Below are 19,272 nucleotides of genomic sequence, written 5' to 3'. Positions count from 1 at the left end.
TTCCTCCCCCTCCCTGAATCCAATAAGCACTACCACTAGGCTATACAAATGTTATCACTTATACCTAAGAGGTTTTAAAAACCACTTTATTTTCCTCCATCTCACGTCCTCTCTAACAATGTTCTATCTATCTATCAAACTCCACTTTATGTCTACCCTATCCAGTCTAACATACACTGATTTCTTTCTCTAAATTCTAGAATGATTTTTTCCTGTGCCTAAAAAATGTATTTGGGACTGAGTGAGTGATTGGGTATATTTCTATAAAAAGGCAGTGTGGTAGGGGGCAGCTGGGTAGCTCAGTGGATTGAGAGCAGGCCTAGAGACGGGAGGTCCTAGGTTCAAATCCAGCCTCAGATACTTCCCAGCTGTGTGACCCTGGGCAAGTCACTTGACCCCATTGCCCACCCTTACCACTCTTCCACCTATAAGTCAATACACAGAAGTTAAGGGTTTAAAATAAACAAATAAATAAATAAATAAAGGCAGTGTGGATAATGGATTGAAAACTAGACTTAGAACTCAGACCAGGGTTGAAGTCCTATCTTTATACTGGCCATGCGTATGACCTTGGAAACCTCAGAGAAGATGCCAACCTACATTTGTATGGGAACTTTCCTCATCTGGGAGTTCCTTCTACTAATAGATCTACAAAGGTCTAGACTCTATCCCAGTGATTTCCAAAGTGGGTGCTGCAGCGATCCAGGAGGTCAATGATGGTCACAAGTGCATTTATCTTTCCTATTAATTGCTATTAAAATTTAAAAAAAAATTAATTTCCAGGGGGTTAAGTAATATTTTTTCTGGAAAAGGGGCGGTAGGCCAAAAAAGTTTGGGAACCACTGATCTATCCTTAGCCTCTTGTTTTGTAATTCTCCTGTGTTTCTCTCCAATTAGATTTTAGGTTCCTGGTGGTGAGGGACCACATACATCTTATTCTTCTAGAATTCTAGAAATCCCAGATTGTAGCCTCTCTGCAAATTTTGTGTTAATTACATCCAACTTTATTTATTGAAAAAGTAATCATCTGAATTTTTTTATTTGCAAATGTTCTTAGCCTGTATTGTTGGGGTAAACTTTGTCATTTGGAGAAGTATTTTAGCATGGCCAGGGGAACTCTGTGGGACAAACCAACAATAATCTCTTCTACTGGTAACAGCTTGAGGAAAGACTGCCGCCTTGTGGAATAGCTAAATGTCTGTCATGTTATAAATGTTTCAGAGACATTATTTCTTTGACATTACCACAGTCAAAAGGTCTCCTCCATGTCTTTTCTTTTTTCTCTTTCTTCTTTCAAATGATACATCTGTAGCACCCCACATTCTTTATGCCGCTTGTTTATTTAACACCTGAAATGTTAACGTCATACAGGCTAAGTCAAGAAAACTTAAGTCAGAAGACCCTGATTGTGCATCAATCCATACATACCTCTGACAGTTATTACCTGTGTTATCCCATTTGGCCTCAATTTCCTCAATGAAGGAGTTGGCTTCTGAGGTCCTTCCAGGTCTTAATCTATGATGATCTAACTGGTGGTTTCCAAGTTATCTCACTGTAATTGTTCAAGGAAGAAACCCCAGTTTCTTTACAAACTATTCTTTGGTGCCACACACAGAATTTTTTGTTAGCCCTAAAAAAAAAAAAAAAAAAAAGGTATAAAAGCAAAAAGATTTTCCATCTTTTTCAACCAGTGGCCCACTTTGGTGAGAACTAAAGATCCAAAAAATCAATTGCTCCTTGTAGCTTCTCTGGCTACCTTCAGGAAAATCTCACCAGAATTCATGTGAAATCCCTTTTGGATGTGAGTTGATTTCAATTCCGTTGTAAAAATTCTTCTACATTCTGGTCTGCAATTTATCTCCGACTTCAACAAGAGATCCAACCTTCACTCTTCTCATCCAAAGTTAAAGAGGTTTAGGCCACTTAAGTCTAGTTAAGAAAGAGAACAATCAGATGACCCCTTTGTTATTTGACCCAGGAAAGATCTTATTACTGTCAGCTCATCCTTCCATGGGAACTCCTGTTTCTACCCTGATTCTCTAACTAGTAACCGGTTTTGGGACTAATTCACTGAATAGCCCACATTCCCTGAGGGCTCCTTTCTAAAAATAGACGGAGCTTTCTGCCCTTCCCAAAACAAAGGCTTGAAAATTGCCCATCTGCAAAGATGGGCCAGAGTGCGGTGTTCATAAAAGCACCTACTTCACAGGCTTGTTCATTCTGAGGTTCCAGTGAGATAACATTTGGGAAGCACTCTGCAAATTTCAAAGCACCAGAAATTTATTATTATGAAGTCCAAATCTCATGCCTCATCTTAGCATGGAAATAAATCACCTGGGTGCCCAAAAGCTAAGCCAAAAGAATGTAAGCATTACTCAGCCCTACCAAGCTGGAGGACAGGCTAGAAAACTTGGCCGGACTGAGGGACAGCCTAGCCAAGTATGGGGGAAAAGAATCTTGGAATTCACATCAGGAGACCTGATGTAAGCCCCGGCTCTGAAATGTATTAACTGTGGCCAAGTCGTTTAACTTGTGAGCCAGCTCTCTCATCTGTAAAATGGAGGGATAATATTTAAACTCTACCGCCCAAAGTTATACAAAAACGATTTGGTTTGTGCCCATTTCTGTAGCACTTTTTCCTTAATGCAGACTAAAGGTTTAGAATATCTGTAGTCCAATACGAGGAAAAAAGGAATCTACAACAAAACAGTAAAGCTAGCCTTGAAGGGACATACTTAGAATATGAGAAGACAACCTTACAATATGACAGGCAACTAGTAAGAATGGTGGGACGTGGTCTGGTAGGCTGGGCTTCCAAAATGGAATTCGTTGTACCTCACTGGGGCCCCAGAGAGAACTGGGCTTTCTGCCTTGGTAAAATCTGATGGGTTTCTATAGCATTCTTACATGGATCTAACAGGACTGAACAATGGGGGAAATGAGTGAGAGACCTGAACTTGGGGACTGATGCTCATTCGTGCCATTGGTGAGGGAAACGGTGAAACATTCCAGGGAGACTGGCAGCTAGTTGATATTCAAATTCTCCATACACACAAGTGGGAAATTTTTGAACTTCCCAGGGACTTCTTCAGCAGGCTGAATAGGCTGCTCTTGGCTCCTGGGGTCGTTATAATTTTAACACTGTTATTTTTGAAATCCTGGTTAGGGGAGAGATAGGTAGCCAGGCAAGACTCACCTTCTGGAAAAAAAAAAGCACTATTATTCCAGATTAGGAAGTTGAATTCTTTCATCTAGAGAGAGTTAATGAATGTCCCAAGTCAGACATTAGTGATTCCTTGAGCTGTCTGGTTCTCTTTCTCCCTTCGGAGAGTCCAGTGAGGAAGGAGTTGACCCATAACCTTGTTCCTGACTGTAGATATGCAAGAAAAATTTTACTAGAGGCTGCATCCAGGAAATTTTATTTTTTTAAAAAAGTAAACATTTACTAGATATTTAATCTTTTTTTTTCTTTTTTTAGCCATTTATTAATATTCGTTTTAAATCTGTTTACATACTTTATGCCCCTACTTTCCCCTTCACCCCCCACCTCCCCCCACCCATGGCCATCGCGCATTTCCACTGGTTGTAACAAGTGTCCTTGTTCAGGGTCTATTTCCCATTCATGTCCGCCTCAGTCCATGCATTCAAGCAATTGTTTATCTTATATGTTTCCTCTCCTGCAGTCCTTCCTCTGAATGTGGGTAACATCTTTACCATAAGTCCCTCAGAGCTGTCTTGTGTCATTGCAGTGCTGCTGGTACAGGAGCCCATTACATTTGATTTTACCATAGGAGTATATCAGTCTCTGTGTACAATGTTCTTCTGGTTCTGCTCCTTTCGCTCTGCATCACTTCCTGGAGGTCTCTCCAATTTGCATGGAACTCCTCCAGTTTATTATTCCTTTTAGCACAATAGTATTCCATCACCCGCATATACCACAATTTGTTCAGCCATTCCCCAATTGAAGGACATCCCCTCATTTTCCAGTTTTTTGCCACCACAAAAAGCGCAGCTATAAATATTTTCATACAAGTCTGTTTATCTATGATCTGTTTGGGGAACAAACCCAGCAATGGTATGGCTGGATCAAAGGGCAGGCAGTCTTTTATAGCCCTTTGTAGATATTTAATCTTAAAGGATATTATATTTATTTCTCATACTTAAAAAATAAGACAAGTAATTTTTAAAAACTTAGCAACATTTATTTATGTAACACTGCTGGTGTGTGTGTTGGTGAGAAGGGTACCCTTCCTTTCTTCTTCACTAAAGTGTCCTTCTGCTCTGGACCCTGGTACTTCTGGATGAAGTTCAGACCTAGAGGAATCTGACCACTTAACAAAATGGTCAGGCTCTTTAGTTTTGTTGTATTGGGCTCTTTATATCTCCCCTAAAGTCCTGGGGAAATTATTGAAGTTTAATTTTGGTTTGTATCTAGTATCTTTCCCAAAAAGGATAGAGGGGAAATAGAAAGGTATTTAGTGTGCAATGTAGATCACTCAGAGGACAGCTATTTATTTTCTTTACACAAAAGAAATACTAAACATAAAATACAACTCTGGATTGACAGAAAACAGCAGCAGTAATCATTTGTAAGACAAGATACAGTTGGTGAGATTGTTGAATATTTTTCATCTTAGCTCTGAAATGTCTAAACAATTCTCTTCAGGTCCCTGTCAGGGCTTGCCCTCATCTTCCTGCCAGAAGTTGTCTTTTCCTCTAAGAAGTATGATAGTAAATGTAAAGAGGGCACCTCCTACAGGCTGAGGATCTAGAATCTCCAGACCTCCTCAACTTACCAGATGGTTTCCATGGCTAGGAAAAAAATCATCTGAGAAATGAACTAGTTACCTATGATCAGGCAAAACAAACAAAAACTAAACAAAAAACCAAAACATAAAGCAGAAGAGGCAGCTTAGGGCTCTGAGGTCCAATCATAGGCTTGCCCACACAGGATGTGTGTCTTGACAACTGTCTTCACAGCTGCCATGCAGCCAGGATGGGGTAAGGGTACAAGACCCTTCCTTTAGATGCTCCTCAGAAAGACTCAAATAGGAAGAGAAGAGAATACAATAGAGAAGATCATTTCCTTTGAAATATACACTGTCAGTGGCTCTTCCTGTTAAATGGCCAGAAGAAGATTGGTTTGTCATTTCAAAACCCATTAATCAATCTTGTTCTTTTGTAAATAGATTTGGAGAAATTGTGACAAATATCCATGAGCTTCAAAGGATTCTAAATGACACAGCAAGTGGCTTAGATAGTCATGTGAATCCTAATGATAACTGGTGGAACCTCTCATGGCGGTGGACAACAGGTTTGCTTGTAGTTGACATCAAATGGGCTCTTATAATTTGGGGGATTGTGGTACTTCTTAGAACCTGCATTAGCTGTTGTAATACTGTTTATAACAATCTTTTACCTTATGAAAAAATTATGTACACTCCCACTATGGATCATGGCAAAGTTAGAAAGAAAATAGAACTTGCTTTTGAGTGAGAAACCTTTGTCATGTGCCTCTGCTTGGCTGACACATTATCACATGGAATGTGAACTATGAATTCCTGGTTTTAAAAAATTATTATTATTGTTTTTCTTTATATTTACAATAGGGTATTTGATTTTTTTCTTCTTTCTTCTTATTTTTTTTGTGCTTGAGTACATGGAATCAGTATTAATGTTTTTGATTTTGAAGGATAAATTTACAATATCTATTGGCCCTAATACCAATGCATACCACAAAGCTTTAGACCATGGAAACTTGCCATTGATTATTAAGTATTATGGGACTTTAACTAATAATTGTGTCTGATTTCAGAAGAGGTGATCACAAAAGAGCCACTGCACAGTGTAAAGAAGCACAAGGTCAAGGAGACTAATAATCCCTGTAAGATTGATGAGGATTTGCTCCAAGACAGATGACTTGTTTTGAGGCTTGAGGAAGTGACTGTTTGATAAATTCAGATGCTGGACTTCTCCATGTCAGATTCCTACAAATACCTTAGTTTGGCTTTCATTTTGGCTCCCCTACCCCTGAGATTGAAGGTAAAATCAGACCAGGGAATCATACTTCCCTTTTACCTCAGAATCTAGTCCCTTCTCTTTTATAGTATGGCAATTTTCTCTAGTCCTGATTGATGATGGGTAAGTGCAATATGGCTGCAATTGTCCTGCAGTCTTCTAGGACATAAATCACTTTAATTGGGCCTTGCTTGTGATTCAAGGACCTGTTATGTTTTTTTTTTACTCATGATTTTATATACTTAAGATTTTTATATATATATATATACACATATATATGTGTGTGTGTGTGTGTATCTATAACATATTTTATCCAGAATTTAAATTTTTTTCTCTTCTATTGGTTTTTTTTTTGGGGGGGGGTAATTGGTTTTCTTTTGAGAATTGATTCATATACCTCTTAACTCAGCCATGTATCCTGGGGTGATTCTAGTGTTGGTCAATACTCTCCTAAAGGGATTGTGTAATTATCCTAATTATCCTAAAATCCAAGGTTTAAAATCTTTTAAAGAAATTTTAGGAAAAAATATCACCAACACCCAAATCAAGAATGTGGATCTTTTGGAGAACATGCCTACATGAGGATGCCTACAGAAACCACACACTACATCAAAAGATCCAGAATGAACTTTGGGATATAATGAACTGAACTGACGGAGGTTGAACATATCATTTATTCTGAATATAAACTCTTATGCCAAAGGGGACTGCCCCCTAATTGGCGTTTTGTCAATGCGTCTAACAATCATTTTTGTTTTCTTTCTTTTTTCTTTCCCTCTTATCCCCAAATTGTTGTAATTCCCTCTTTGTAAAGTGCAATGTTTTACACACCTCTAGTAAGAGAAGCTTTAGAGGTATTAGCTGCAATGTGGAATGATTCATTGGGGAGACATGACATATTAATCTCCTAGAAACCAAGGGAGGAGATTTTAACATGCTAGTCTCCCAAAGAATCAAAGGGGGGATTATATGAAGGGAAACCCCTCCCTCCCCCAGAAATCACAAACTGGGGTTGTCCTACCGGTGTCCCTGAGCTACGTGCACTACAGTCTCATGTGATGATATGAGAATGCTCCAGCGTGAGTCATGAGATAGGGTGCTAGATGCATTGACCCAGAAGGAAAGGGAGAGGTTAAAAGGTTTGAGACAAGAAAGTGGTCTCTATTCCCTTTGATGGTAGCAGTGGAAGACCATGGTTGAGAGAGATAGTCATGTGAAGAGACATGTGGTTTGATTAGAAATAGGCTTTAATCCCTATCTAGCTGCCTTCTTTATTCAAGTAATATTAATAAACTCTATGGAAACCAAGAACCAGAGTTTTAAATTTAATCTTAACACCACCAAGTCCCTGAAAGTCCCTGGGGGAAGCTCTGGTTCAGGCTCCTTGGAATAGCCTCTATAGTCTAGTTCCCACTGTCAAAGACCAGGGCTGGCTCAAGCCAGTTTGATAATTCATGGCTGAATTTGGAATGAGACACATAGATATATAAATGAACAAAAGGATGTTTACTTAGCTAGAGAAGAGATAGGATATTCAGTGATTCAATTGGGCATAGCTTCCCAGACTTTGTATTAGTCATGCTGGTTTTCCAGTTAAGAAATTAGAGGCTAGAACTTCATGCCTTGGTCTTTTTTGTACTTAGTCCATCAGAAAGTTTATATCAAAGTCTGAAGTTGTAGTTTCCTGAGCCAAATAAGTCTTAAGGACAGTTTTAATACTTTTTAAAGGAAATTCTTGCCCATCTTATGAGTCAGGACTTTCCTATCACAACCATGTGCACTCCAAAGGGTATGTACTCTATTACAATGAAAAAATGCAAACTTTGCAAAGGACTCCTTTAAGTCAAACTCTTCCTTTAAGGTGCAAAATAATATTTTCAGCCTTATCTTCTTGACTAAAAAAGCACCTAACAAGATCCTTTTTCCTATTCCTATAGTTTGCCATCAAGGCTTAAGTGGTAGAACTTAAAGACTGGTGATATCCTTTAAAAAACTTAAAACCTTAATTTTTTTGTCTTTCTCTTCAAAACCAACCATAGTGCCAGAATCACATCTCATAAGCAGAGCCATGAAAAACAAAGTAATCAGAGAAGTCAGAGGAAGAAAATGTCTTGTTGATTTTTTTTTTCTGACCTGGCTATAGCTGGCTAGAGTCCCCAGGCTAAAGCATGAACCTCCTAGGAATAAAAAGAAGGAATGCATACAACTCATTTGACCCCAACAGGAATTGGGTTTCATTAAGCAGAAAAATCCCCAAGGCATTTGAGACAGATCCTCAGAGTCTGGAACTGGGTCATGGCCAGTCTTAGACTTCAGGGTGATCAGATCACTAGATGGGAACTACTTCCTCCTTCGAAGAATTGGCAGAGGGGAAATGAAGAAAGCAGCAGGTGTTGTAGTAATGAGTGCAGCAACTGGGGGTGGTGGGGTGGAGTGGTGCCCCTAGAGAATGAGAAAGATACACCCATTCCTGCCCACAACGGTGAGCTGCAGAACAAGAGTATCCTCCCTACTGTGAGGGAGATGCAGGCACAGTAGAGGTAAGATTATAGAAATAGGGAACAAAAAGAAGGAACTCTCCACCAGTGAATGTCCTATAGAGCAGAACTCCAACAGACAAGTCCTTGATGAAGAATGGATGTTAAAATCTCAAAAAATGTTAAAGCTAGAAGAGACTTTAGAGATTATTTAATTCAATCTTGCCTCATTGTAAAGGTGAGTAATAAGTGGTCTGTCAGGAAGGATGTGCTGGTAAATGTTTAGTCATTGGCTCTGCAGAACAATTTTTTTCTAGCAGGACACATTTTCAAGCTTAACCTTTAAAATGAATGTTTTCTCCACTCCTTTCTTAAGTCAAGACCAGAGATATTAAACTCTCCAAAACTCCAGAATCCAACCTGAACCAGATTAAAATATAATTTGGAAATAGTTCAGAAAATAAATAATAACACAATAAAACATAGATGATGCATTTTATTTATTTTTATTTTATTATTTAAATTTTATTATTTTTTATTTTTTAGAAAAATTTTTTCCACGGTTCCATGATTCATGTTCTTGCTCTCTCTCCCCCGCACCCTCCTACCCCCTGTAGCCAACGTGCATTTCCACTGGCTTCTTCATGTGTTAGAGATGATGCATTTTAAAGTTGCTCTTGAGAAATATTTTCCTTTCCATTATTCCTTTGCATTATGAATATGCCTACCATGTTTGCTTTAGATATCTATATGTAGGAGCCTGGGCTCCATTTCTGGGCCTTCTTATTGTCTCTTAAGTTCTCTCTCATGGTGACATCACCAGCTCCTATAGATACAACTATCATTTTTAAGCACTTGACTGCTATGTCAAAATATTCAGTCATCTTTCTCCTTAAGTCCAGTCTTGCATTTCCAAATCTTCATTTGACCATTTGACCTCAGTGCTGTGTAAGCATATTAAATTCAGAATATCCAGAGTAGAGATCCTTAGGCACTGATTAATCCTCCCCCTGCACCCCAACCCATTTAAAAAATTATTTAAAAATTTTTTCCATGGTTCCATGATTCATGTTGTTTCCTTCCCCTCTCCTGGAGCTGACAAGCAATTCCACTGCCAACCCATTTCTATTCGAGTTTAACACCATTTTTCCAGCCATTCCATTTTGCAATTTAGGAGTCATTCTTGGTTTTCATTTTCACTTACCTCCTACTTCTAACTAGTTGCCAATTCTTATAGTGCTTTTGTCTCCTCCTCAAAACCTAGTCCAGGCTCTCATCGTCTTTCACCTAGACTATTGCAATAGTCATTCTCCTCCCTGTATCTATTCCCACCCCCACCCCCAACTCTTCAATCCATCTTATACAGAGCTACCAAATATGGAGCTGATATACCTAAATTATATGTGACTATGTGACTCCTTTGCTCAAGAAGCTTCAGTAGCTCATCATACCCTTTAATAATATACAAATGCCTCCCTCTGGCATTGAAGAACCTTTACAATCTAACTCCATTTTTTCTTTCTGGGTTTATTACAGAATAAAGTAGATTAAGGTGGATTGAGAACGAGCTCATGGGATCCCAGATTTTGATCTAGGAGAGGCTTCAGAAACTATCTAGTCCAATGTCTTTATTTTACAGATGAGGAAACTGAGGCCTGGGTAGATGAGGTAACTTGCCCAAGTTTACGCAGATGGTAAACCACAGTGGTAGGATCTGAACCCAGGGACTGAGACTCTGGATCCAGTGTTTATTTTTCTGCTATGCCTCCCTGAGACTGTTCCAAGACTAGCTAAATTTGAGCAACAGCAATTCATTTCATATCTGTTTATGGTTGTTTTAAAGCTTAAAATGGCACCAAGACTTTTTGGACATCCTACAAAGCCATGTAGCAGAAGAAAATATCGAGCGTTCTTGTTTGAATTTCCTTTTGCTGCTAACCTAAAGTGCCTGGAGCCTTCTTTTGTGTTGTCCTTTTCTTATTACATAAAGCATTAAGTGCCCATTTTGTCCTAGGAATTTGGGCTCCAGTCCCTGCCCTCAAGAAGCTTACATTCTAATGGGGGAAGATAATAAATATGTAAAGGGGAGCCAGAAAGGGGTAAGGAGATACCCAAAGTAGTAACTGGTTACCATCATGACTGGAGATGCCCAAGAAGAGTTGTGTAGACCTGGAACCCATCAAGATAAACCTATATCTGTCCTCTATGCTTGTCCCTAGGCAGCTTGATGATGAAGTGAATAGAGTACTGATCATGAAGTCAAGAAGTCTGGAGTGAAAAATCAGATTTAGACATTCTCTGTGAGACCTTGAACAAGTTACATAATGTCTCTAAGCTTCAGTTTCCCCATAAGTAAAATGTAGATAATAATGTCACCTACTTCCTAAAGTTGCTGTGAGGATCAAATGAGATGTTTGTAAAGCACTTAACCCAATGCCTAGCACACAGTAGGTGCTCCAGAAAATTTTATTCTCTTCCTTATCAAAGCCCAGATGGTTCCAGAGGTGGAACCCAATGTTCCATGGAGGAGAGAGCAGGGGTCCTGGTCTGAGTAGAAATGACATAGCCCAAAACTCAGGGAGGTCCAGCCCAAGGACTATTTATGAAATAAATTCCCAGCCTGAAATTCAGTATTTATTTTTTAAAACAGTCTCAGAACTGTTTTTACTGTATTTATTAAAACTTCTAACAACATTGGCTGAACAAATTGTGGTATATGCTGGTGATGGAATACTACTGTGCTCAAAGGATGGAGGAATTCCATGTGAACTTGGAAAGACCTCCAGGAATTGACGCAGAGCAAAAGGAGCAGAGCCAGAAGAACATTATACACAGAGACCAATACACTGTGGTAAAATCGAATGTAATGGACGTCTGTACTAGTAGCAGTGAAATGATCCAGGACAATTCTGAGGGATTTATGGTAAAGACGCTACCCACATTCAGAGGAAGAACTGCAGGAGTGGAAACAGAAGAAAAACAACTGCTTGAACACATGGGTTGAGGCGGACATGATTGGGGATGTAGACTTGAAACTACCACACCAATGCAACTATCAACAATTTGGAAATAGGTCTTGATCAATGACACATGTTAAAACCAGTGGAAATATGCATCAGCCTTGGGGGGGGGATATCTTGGGGGGGGAGAGGGGAAAGTAAGAGCATGAATTATGTAACCATGTTATCTTTTCTAAAAAATAAATATTAATAAATGTTTTAAAAAACTTCTAACAACATGATTTTTTTTTTTTGCAGAATGTGCGTGTTCAGCTTTTAGTAGTTGCATAATAAATTGGATTTTTAAAATTAAATTTTTTTTTCTGGGGAGGAACTAATAATAGGGGTGATGGCATACCCCCCCCCCAAACTCCCCACAATTAGGGCAGCCTTGCAAGTAGAATGGGCAGCTTTGGAGATGATTCCCTTCTCATCACTATGGATCTCCAGTTGAAGCCCAGGTAAACAACCATTCATTGTGCTATCCTAACACTTGGGGTATGGCTATTCCCACTATGGGCTGATGCTTCTGGAAGCAGAGTGCATCATCCATCCTTCTCTTCCATATAATTGGGAAATATATTATGAAATTAAAAAAAAAAAGAAAATTTCCAACCTTGAAGCCAAATCAGGAGGGAGAAAAAGACATCTCTCCTAAGTTAGTGACAGGAGGCTTTGATCATGAGGTGTGGGGCTGAGAATAAAGTCTCCAGTTCTTTATATCTACTCTTATCCCAGGACAAAATAGCAGATTAAGAGAACACAAAGCATTCCTCTTTGAGAATCCTTTTCCCATCACTTGACTTCTGGGGATAAAATCCTTTAATATAGCCTGTTTCTGAGGTCCCTTTTTTCTTGTAAGGGCTGCTTTTCTGCACATGCCAAGCCCTCGCCAACTCGGGCCCATTTGACACGTGGGATGCTTCAGTAGATTGACTTAAGGGGTGACGAGCTCTGTGTTCAGAGCTTCTACCTGTATCCTTGTTCTCTATTTACTGCCTGCAGACTCTGAACAAGTCCTCTTTCTGGGCCTCTTTTCTACTCTGTAAAAGGAAAGAAGTGAAATAGATTCTCTCTGAGGTCATGGCCAGCTCTGAGTCCTGTGACTTGGATTTTGAGCTCTTTTTCCAGATCTCTGGAAAATGGGATTAGGATGAGTAACCCTTCACCTAAGCTACTTGCCAGGTTTCTGCCCTGACCGTGTGTGAGTGTGTTCATTCTCTCCTGGTGGAACAGGACCCACAACTCTAAATTTCTGGCCTCTGTCTGTTTCTAATCTTGACTGGAGCACAGTTTTTACTGGAAAGCTCACCACTGGCCCTTCCTGTGAATACTTAAATAGGTGTGGTTATGACTGTGGTCTGAACTTTCAAGCTACACTAGGCATTAATTCAGGCCCCTGCTTCCAGCTGACTTATGAGAAATAATCCCCTCCCCCTAGAAACAGCTGATCTCTGGGTTTCATTTCCTGTGCTCGTATGCAACCTGAGAAACCTCCAAAAAAGATGTCAGTGCTTGAAATGTGTACCAGAGCCAGACAAAAACCTTGAGGACTTCTTTTTCTTTGCCACTGACTTCAGCAGGAAATTTTTCCAGATTCCTGGGTCAATTAATCAATAAACACTCATTAAGCACCTACTGTGTGTGAGAGACAGAACTAAGAGATGAGGATAGGGAAAAAAAAAAGGCAAAGCATTCCCTGGCCCTCAACAAGCTTTGGTCTAATGGGGGAGACAACACGTGAACAAATATACTGTATATGGAGCAAACTAGGTAGAAGATAAAGAAGAAATAACTAATAGAGGGAAGGCACTAGAATTAATAGTGGTTGGGAAAGGTTTCCTGTAAAAGATGGGGTTTTAGTTGGGGTGGATTAAAATTTTATCATTTTTGTCATCCTTTTAAAAAATAATAATGTGGGGCACTTAACTACATGCCTAGTAATTACCTGCATTGAATTGAACCATTTACCCTTTCTTGCTTTTCCTTTTATTTTTTAAAACCCTTATCATCTATCAATATTTTTAATTGAAAGTTTTTATTTAATTAATTGATTTAGAATATTTTTCCATGGTTACAAGATTCATGTTCTCTCTCCCCTCCTACCACCCCCCTCCTGTAGCCAATGAGAAATTCCACTGGGTTTTACATGTGTCATTAAGACCTATTTCCATATTATTAATATTTGCACTAAGGTGACCGTTTAGAGTCAACATCCCCAATCATATCCCCATTGAGCCATGTGATCAAGCAGTTGTTTTTCTTCTTTGTTTCTGCTCTCACAGTTCTTTCTCTGGATGTGGATAGCATTCTTTCTCATAAGTCCCTCAGAATTATCCTGGATCATTGCATTGCTGCTAGTCTTCTGTCAATATTAAGACAGAAGAGCAGCAAGGGCTAGGCAATTGGGATTAAGTAATTTGCCCAAAATCACACATTTGGGAAGTTAGAAGCCAGATTTGAACCCAGGTCCTCTGGCTGGATTCCAAGCCTGGTGCCCAACCTACTGTACTACCTAGCTGCCCCACTTTCTTGCTTTTGCTGGTTGATTTGCTGGGAGATGGAAATCTGTAATTTGAAGCAAGCTGGAAGACATTTACTTTCACACGTTTATGGGATTGATTTTTAAAGTGCAGACAAAAATATGTTGTTTTTTGAAAAACCAGCATTCGAACAATGTGGGTAGGGGCCACCAGGCCGTGGGCACTGGGAAAAAGAACTCGCAGCCCAGCGGCAATTAAAACCATTTTCCCTTTTCCCTGAAAAGCAGCCTTGAGGCTGGGGAGAATAGGGAGAGGAATAAGAATGGAAAAAGAGCAGCTCTGAGGCTCCGAGGATGATCCGGAGGTGTCTCAGAGTTGCGTGGCTTGGTAGGCTATCTGAAAAATTGAGAGTTACTTTTCCAATGTGGTGGTTGCCATAAATGTAAGGATTAAAAATGATAAAGGCTGAGATTATGAGGAAAATTAATGTTTTAATTACCATGGCCATGTTGGGAAAAATATATACGACCACGCCTGACTATTTCAAAAAATGCCACCCGTCTGCATCTCCTCCCTTCAGTAGCCAAAGAGGTCGTCTCAAGGCCAACCTCCGAATTTAAGCTGCGCTATACATCGGGGACGTCACCACGTCCAAAACCGAAAACCCATTGAATCACGGAAAATGTAGTTTCAAAGTCCCTCACACGTCCACAGGAAGTTTGTCAAATACTTTTAAATGGGACCCCCAGAATTCCAAATAACACATTTCCCCCTGAGATCTGGCAAAAAAAGATTGGTCTTTTTTTCGGTGGATTTGTAAACATAGTCAACTTCTAAATTGCAGGAATTTGGAGATAAAAGAAAAGGATAAAAACTAGCTGCATTGACAAAAAAGCCAATTTGGGGCAGTCCCCTATTGGCATAAGAGTGTACATTCAAAAACAAATGCATTCAACTCAATTTCAACTCCCTATAGTTCAAATCAACTGCACCCCAAAGTTCAATTTTGGATATTCATGATCCAGTGAAGGCTCTTCAGGCATCTTCATGGTGCCTTCACCAAACAGGTTCGTTGTCTGGATTCTGGGGAGATGGCGAAATCCTTATCTAGAAATTATTCTCAAAAGAATTTAAACTTTACATTATAGATTATAAAACACACATCACCTAGAGAAATTACCTAAAATGTTTACTCCAGGGAGCAAGTTAAAGAGGTGTTAGACTTTTCATTTAGATCAGAGAACTGTTTTTCATGTTTGGGTCTCCATCACTTAGTCCAGTACCTTGCACGTTTAAAGATTTTTTTTTTTTTGGTTCAAATCTATGGCTTCATCAGTATAGGGAATTCCCAGTAGTAATGTTCTCTCCACCAATGCAAGTGGACAACTCATCTGCATTTTACAATCTTGGAGAGTTATCTGGAACACTGAATGGACCAATGATTTTCGAAGAGTCTCATAGCTAGTGCTCATCAAAGAGAGAACTTGAATCCAAGCTTCCCGACTCCATGGCCAAAGAGCCCGGGTCATGCCTATGTCACTTCTCTCCTTGCATAGGATTAGTACTTCATATTTGTTGAGTGAATACATATAATAAAACAGAAGAACAAATCATTACCCTTGAATTAGAGTTAAAACTAGATGTTTACCTCTTGTAGACCTTTGCCCTCTCATCTATACAGGTAACAACCAGTTTCATTTCCCATCAGGTATCTGATCAAACATAAGTAAATTCTTTAGCTTAATATTTAAAAATCTTCATTCGGTATTTATTTCTCCCTTAAGCTGCCTTTCCAACTTTTCCTTTATTATTATTTAATTATTAGTAATTTAATTATTATTTAATAATATCCTTATTAATAGGATTATTATTTAATAAAGCTTTATTAACAGGATTAATTATATTAAATTTTTATTAATAGGATTATTATTTAATAATAGTTTTATTAATAGGATTTTAATTGTGTTAATTTTTATTAATAGGATTATTATTTAACAGTAGATTTATTATTTAATAATAGCTTAGCACAGTGTGCAACACATAGTAGAAGCCTAATAAATGCTTGTTGCCTGACATCCAATCTTCCATCTCCATCTGGCTTTCAGACATCCAGGAAATATTAAACTCGACACGTCTAAAACTAAATTTAAAAAAAATTCATGATCTTTTTACCTAAACACTCTTTCCTCTAACTCCTGCCTCCCTATTACTGTCAGGGATGACATCATCTTATATTAAATTGAAGGAAATTTCATTGATTTGTTTATTTTGGGTAATAATTCTAGGAGCAAAGGCCATATTGCAAGGGTGTTCATTTTACACAGTTTGGTGAAGCCCGTGGAACCCTTTTCAGGATTTTGTCTTTAAATGTATAAAATAAAATATATAAGATGATCAAGGAAACTAAGAATATTGAAATACAGTTATCAAACTATAAAACACACACACAGGGTGACACACTAGTTAGGAAGACCAGCCTCAGACACTTACTATGAGCTCGTCGCTTAAACTTCTGTCTGCTTTAGTTTCCTCAACTGTAAAATGAGAATTAATTTAATAGTACCCTCCCAGGGCTGTTGTGAGGATCAAATGGGATAGTGTTTGTAAAGTGCTTGGCACATAGCGGGCACTATATAAATGTTAGCTATTACTAATATTATTATTATAAGGACTCCATCGAGGTGGCCCAGTAGTTTGGATGTGTGGCCTGGAGTCAGGAAGACTCACTCATCTTCCTGAGTTCAAATCTGGCCTCACATATGACCTACTAGCTGTGTGAACCTGAGCCAATCACTTAACCCTGTTTGCCTCAGTTTCCTCATCTGTAAAATGAGCTAGATAAGGAAATAGCAAACCACTCCAGTATCTTTGCCAAGAAAACCCCATTTGGGGTCAGGAAGAGTCAGACATGAGTGACACAATTCAACAACAACGATTTGCCAAGTTTTCAAAAGGCTGCAAACATTCTTTTCCTGCTACTTTCTCTCCTATTTTTTCTCCTCTACTTTTTCTCTATTTTTTTCTCCTCTACTTTGTCCTATTTTTTCTTTATTTTTTTCTATAGAAACTCAGGGAAAGGACTAGGACATGAGTGAACAAAGGAGGAGAAAGTATAAGGAACATCCATACTGATGTTCACAGGGCCATTGAAGTGAACGTTCTCATTGTCTCGACCTTAATAACAACAGTTAGAAATTTTATCATGCTTTTAAGGTTTTCAAAATGCTTTACAATTATTATATCATTTTATTCTCACAGTGATTCTGAGGGATAAGTGCTATTATTTCCATTTTATAGATGAGGAAACTGAGGAAGACAGGGATTAAGTGATGTGCTCAACATTCTTACTCAGCTAGTAAGTGCCTGAGATCACATTTGAATTCTGGGCTTTTGACTTAATAATAAAAGATAACTAGGGGGCAGATAGGTGGCTCAGTGGAGAGAAAGTCAGGCTTGGAGATGGGTCCTGGGTTCTAATGTGATCTCATACACTTCCTAGTTGTGTGACCCTGAGCAAGTCACTTTATCCCCCTGTCTAGTCCTTACTGCTCTTCTACCTTGGAACCAATACACAGTACTGATTCAAAGACAGATGACTTTAAAAATAGTAATAATAACAATAATAAATAATAAAAGATTACCAGAAAGGGCTTTAGAGATCAAAGCTGGGAGGAAGAACCATCTCCTTACAAAAGAAATGAGGAAAATTATACTACCTTTTTCTGTGGGAGCTAGAAAATGAATGGGAAAAACTTTCAGATTTACATAAAAGAAGTAGATTCTCCAATTCCTACTGAACTGGAAAAACTAAGGCCAACCTTAGCTGAAGTATTTGCTCCCAAGAACCTGAGGGCTTGCTGTCCCTCTCTTGACTCTCCGTGTTTTTCTCTGCAAAGAGCTCCGTAAAATAGAGGCTCCACAATGCAACATCTTTCCTCCCTGATAATTCTCAGCTGTGCTCCTATCAGACCCATTCCTTCCTCCCTTCTCCCCAATTGCCTTAATATTCCACACCTGGCCATTTTCAAAGCTCTTCCAAGCAAAAACCTCTTCACACAGACCGCTTTCAGCTTCTCATACTTCTCCGATCTGTCTCCATATTTCATCTAATACCCATGGCCTGATCTGCCTCCTTACCCCGGGCTTCTCTAACCCTTTCAATGGGTGATCATGTGATGTAATTTTAGGGCTGCCGGAGAGGTCCCCTCTTGAAGAAACAAAATTAATTTTTTTTCTGTCTTGCTTCCTTTCCTTTCACCTTGGAAGTACAGAAGAGTCACAGATTTAAAATTGAGTCATTTAGTTAGCTACCTAATTTTACAAATGAAGAAACTGAGGGGCAGACAAGTTAACTATGTCATGGCTAAAGTCAGGTGGAGAGGAAGTGTCAGGATTTGAACACAGATCTTCTCCCTCCTGAGTCAGCATCCTTTCCCTTGTAACATATGCTACCTCTCGATCTCCCAAAATTTAATTAAACCTGGAGGTATTCAAACCTAATCTCAGTTAAGGTTCACTGTTCAAGAAAAGGCTGAAAATAAAATTTCCTAGGAGAGGTCACATAAATGCATGCTAAGTAATAAGAAACTTACATGAGAAGAGAGCTGGCGATGCCAGAGAGAGGAAAAAATATTGGCAGGACCCTGGATCCTAGAAATTTGGAAAGATTCTATGGAGAGTAGGGATGGGGAAGTCCATTTGGGGCACATATTGTTGATTCAGTAACTTTCAGTTATGCCCATCTCTTTGTGACTCCAATTGGAATTTTCTAGATACTGGAGTGGTTCGCTATTTTCTTTTCTGGCTCATTTTACAGATAAGGTAATTGAGGTCAACAGGGTTAAGTGACTTGCCCAGGGTCACATAGCTAATAAATATCTGAAATCAGATTTGAACTCAAGAAGATGAGTCTTCCTGCCTCTAGTACTCAATCTCCTGGGATAATAATAATAATAACAATAGAAATATTATAATAGAATATGAAAATGAAATGAATAATAGAATATGAATAGAAAATGAATAAATAGACATAGAAATGAGTAATAATAGAAAATTAATAAATAGAAATAGAATATGAATAGATTAGAAATAATAGAATATGAATAATAGAAAATGAATAAATAGAAATAGAAAATGAATACATATATAATAAAAATAAAATAAATAATAAAAATAAAAATAGCTAGCATTTATGTATAATAGCCCTCTATGTGCCAGGCACAATGCTAAACCCTATACAAATATTATCACATTTGATCCTCATAAGAACCCTGGAAGATAGGTGCCATTATTAAT

Source organism: Gracilinanus agilis, chromosome 2, assembly GCF_016433145.1.
Source record: "Gracilinanus agilis isolate LMUSP501 chromosome 2, AgileGrace, whole genome shotgun sequence".
Classification (NCBI taxonomy): Eukaryota; Metazoa; Chordata; class Mammalia; order Didelphimorphia; family Didelphidae; genus Gracilinanus; species Gracilinanus agilis.
The sequence above is the reverse complement of the archived record's forward strand: the minus strand, read 5'-3'. Positions refer to the sequence as shown.